The following is a 3,723-nucleotide window of genomic DNA, read 5'->3' as shown; positions in this document are numbered from 1 at the left end:
ATTCTCTCGATCGACCACCTGACGAACTGCCATTACACATTGTCTACCGTTTGGGAGTGTAAATATATGTTTTATAGTAGTTGATGTTTACTTGTTACTAAGTATAAACGAACGCCTCTACACTTGTTACCAAATAGACTGTTTTGCGGTTAGGAACGATGTTCATCTAACGGTGGCTGACGGTCGAATGGTGAATGCTTTTGTATATCTCTCCCAAACATCAGAAGTCTTTATCATAGGTTTTTCTGGCAACGTGGTGGTTGCCCCACCTTCACGGACCACCGTTCTTGATGGGAAGGGACGAGGAGTGGGCCCAGCAGGGCCACCGAGCGAAGGGCAATCAAGTACCAGAATTTGCCGAATCAAGTAGCAGAGATTGCAGAACATAGTCGATCACCGTCCAATTGACCTCCGAATCCGCCATATTCTGCTGGGTGGTAGATCTGCCCGCTGCTAGAACATCCGTTTGGGGACATCGGCCGCCTCCTGGTTCCCGACTGGGGATATTGACCCACTGAAACTGTGGACTGGATAGCCAGGGACGGTCTGGATGAGATCTGGACCTAGCACGTAGGCATCGGCAGCACGTGGCGGCGACGATTTTTTTTTTGCAACACGACAAATTTAGGACAGAACAAAAGAATAAAAATCTATCTTTAATGAAACCTATTTAATTAATGCAACGATTTAAATGACAATTTAATAGAAAGAGAAAGAGAGAGAAAAGAAAGGGTTTCCCTTGAGCGGGTATTTCGGGCGGTCGTCTGCAAAGCCCGAAGGGTGAGTTCGTTTGAACGCCACTAGCTTTCGCAGCAAAGCTAGAACACTCAGCGATGGAATGCTTCCGAAATACCTACTCAATTCTTTTACCGTGATAGTACATACATTGACTTGAATGATGATACAAAAAAATGGAAAATGGTGAGCTTAATAAAGAACAAGAAAACGTGGTTTGTACTAACCGTTTGATCTGTAACCTACGTTAACTACTTAATTAAATGAAAATTTCCAGAAATTACAAATTTATAATAGACAACCAATAGCGATACTCGCCCCGAACACCAGCAAGTCTCCGAATCCGCCGCCACGTGCTGCCGATGCCTACGTGCTAGGTCCAGATCTCATCCAGACCGTCCCTGTGTCCGATGTTCGCAAACGGATGTTCTAGCAGCGGGCAGATCTACCACCCAGCAGAATATGGCGGATTTGGAGGTCAATTGTACGGTGATCGACTATGTTCGGCAATCTCTGCTACTTGATTCTGCAAATTCTGGTACTTGATTGCCCTTCGCTCGGTGACCCTGCTGGGCCCACTGCTCGTCCCTTCTTATCAATAACGGTGGTCCGTAAAGGTGGGGCAACCACCACATTTCCAGACAAACCCATGATAAAGACTGCTGATGTCTGGGAGAGAGATACAAAAATCCAAACATCAAAATTCAAATCAGGGATTATCCCCATAGTCTTCCAGAAATCTGCGCCCAAGATTAAAGAGTGTGACAGCTCAGGGAGATACCAAACCTCGACACAATGAGTCTTGTCCCTCAGAGACATGGGGACACAAAGCTAACCAGCACTAGAACATTTTTGGCCATTAGCAACGGTACAAACGCTGTGCTCAGAAATGGGATTCAGGCCCAACCTCACTAGCACATCGTGCCCAGACCGACCTACGATGGCTCGCGACGCTCCTGAGTCTTACAAACCCAACATAGGACAACTCAGGACAGAAATCTCCAAGTAGGGACGCTCGTCGCCATTTGCGTGAACGAGAATAAAATCGAGAGCAACTCGGCCAGGAAAGAAACAAGAGTCGTTTTTAATGAGAGTTGGTGTAAACTCCGGACGGAAGGCGCCCAACCGACCTATTGGGACCTCCGAGGTCCGTTTTATTAAGATAGTTCAGTCAAGTTCTTATTAAGATATCCCTTATTTTTAAACTCAATTGCGCAGGTGTCAAAATACCGCTTCATTACTGCATGTTTTTATTGAGCGTCCAATTACTAACCGAAAAATAATAGCACTAAAGCACACACTTCGAAATCAAATATCGGTCGGCAGTAAAATCAGGATTTATCCAGTTCCAAAATTAGCTGAAATTTGTCCTTGTAAAGTCTATTTTGCTGATCAGTTTAGATCAATTTGGTTCAGCGCTCAGAAAACAGATGTTTCTGCTACCACTTTGTATCGAGTTTTTACAAAAAAAAACATATTTCAAACTTGAAACAATGAAAATTAGATGATGAATTTCCAACGAAAAATCTCTTTAGTAACCCAGCGCATTCATCATTCGACATCATGAAAATGTAGTGCAAACTAACCATTTTGTACCAAAACTGAAAAATATCAATTTCAACAGTATATGGGTTTAACAGGAAAGTGCAACATGCCATGCAGTCAGCGAAACTGTTGAATTTTCTACTATTCAATTTCTTGGCAACTTTGTTTCTTATCTTTTCGTCTGTGCTTATTCCATTCTTAAAATCATGATGAGTACTTCATAAAAATAAATGTTTCAGGCGTATGCCACATATAGTAGGTAAATATAGATTATTTATGGCGTTCTTGTTTGAACACTTTAGAAAATTCCAAGCCAAACTGTATTATTCAGTTTCAGTCTCTAGTATTATTCAACTACGGTTTATTAAACTATTAGTGTCTAGTATTATTGCTTGCATAGCAAATCAATATTTCAAACTCTTTACTCATTTTGATGATCTTTGGTAACGGTTTAATTAAATTTCCTGTTCTATGCATTATGTATTCAATGTGAAAGCTAACAGAACGAACAATGGCAGCAAAGTAAACAAGCTCTGACCTTTTGGAAGCATTATATATTTGGGCATAGTGTTTGTTTATTAAATCATCAGTTCAACATAAATAATAGTAGGATTTACTAAACCGCATACAGAGATTTGTAACGTTTCCAGATGTAATTCATGTCAAATAACTATTAAGGGACTAGAAGAGTGACCCGTGGCGTTGCCCACGTTGACCTGTACTTTTTTTCCCACAGACTTACACGTAAATTGTAACTCAAAAACTAAAAGAGTTAGGAAGTTACTCTCCAATAAACTAAGAAACCTGTAGAATTTCAGCCTTGTAGCTCGATACGTTCATGGCTAATTTTGGAGTTTTTATGGAGAGACAAACATGCATTCATTCTTATATAGGTTTATAGATTATTTCAAATAGGCGAGTAAATAAATAAATAGGATAGGTTATTAATAAAGCTCGGATTTAAAGGCAAGAAAATTTGAAGAAAAAGGCGCCTATATAGGCAAGGATTTTTTTTAAAAAAGGCAGAAATATTGTGATATAGGCAGCCGCCTATAACTATAGGCAAGTGCCTTATCGTGCATATACTTGTACATGCCTACACATAAATGTAAATTAAAGAAATATGTTTACTGCGTATATTAAACAATGTATTAAATAATTTATATTACATAACACATATAAAATGCCACAATGAAATACTAGTGAATTAATAATAATAATAGTAATAACTAAAGCTCGGATTTAAAGGCAAGAAAATTTGAGAAAAAAAGCGCCTATATAGGCAAGGATTTTTTTAAGAAAGGCAGACATATTGTGATATAGGCAGCCGCCTATAACTATAGGCAACTGCCTTATCGTGCATATACTTGTACATGCCTACACATAAATGTAAATTAAAGAAATATATTTACTGCGTATATTAAACAATGTATTAAATAATTT

General features: G+C 39.3%; 2 protein-coding genes across 4 annotated transcripts in view; both read right to left on the bottom strand.

Annotated features, from left to right (window-relative positions):
• LOC109541235 (probable E3 ubiquitin-protein ligase HERC4) overlaps positions 1 to 3,723 on the bottom strand; it is a gene marked incomplete at its 3' end in the record, with an annotated part of 482,710 nt that overhangs the window by 185,930 nt on the left and 293,057 nt on the right.
• LOC109546292 (MAM domain-containing glycosylphosphatidylinositol anchor protein 2) overlaps positions 1 to 3,723 on the bottom strand; it is a 317,852-nt gene that overhangs the window by 112,261 nt on the left and 201,868 nt on the right. The window lies entirely within an intron of this gene.

Source organism: Dendroctonus ponderosae, unplaced genomic scaffold (genome assembly GCF_020466585.1).
Source record: "Dendroctonus ponderosae isolate FM_Combo_2020 unplaced genomic scaffold, Dpon_F_20191213v2 Dpon_F_20191213_1, whole genome shotgun sequence".
NCBI lineage: Eukaryota > Metazoa > Arthropoda > Insecta > Coleoptera > Curculionidae > Dendroctonus > Dendroctonus ponderosae.
Note: the sequence above shows the minus strand (reverse complement) of the source record. Positions and strands in the feature narration are given on the sequence as shown.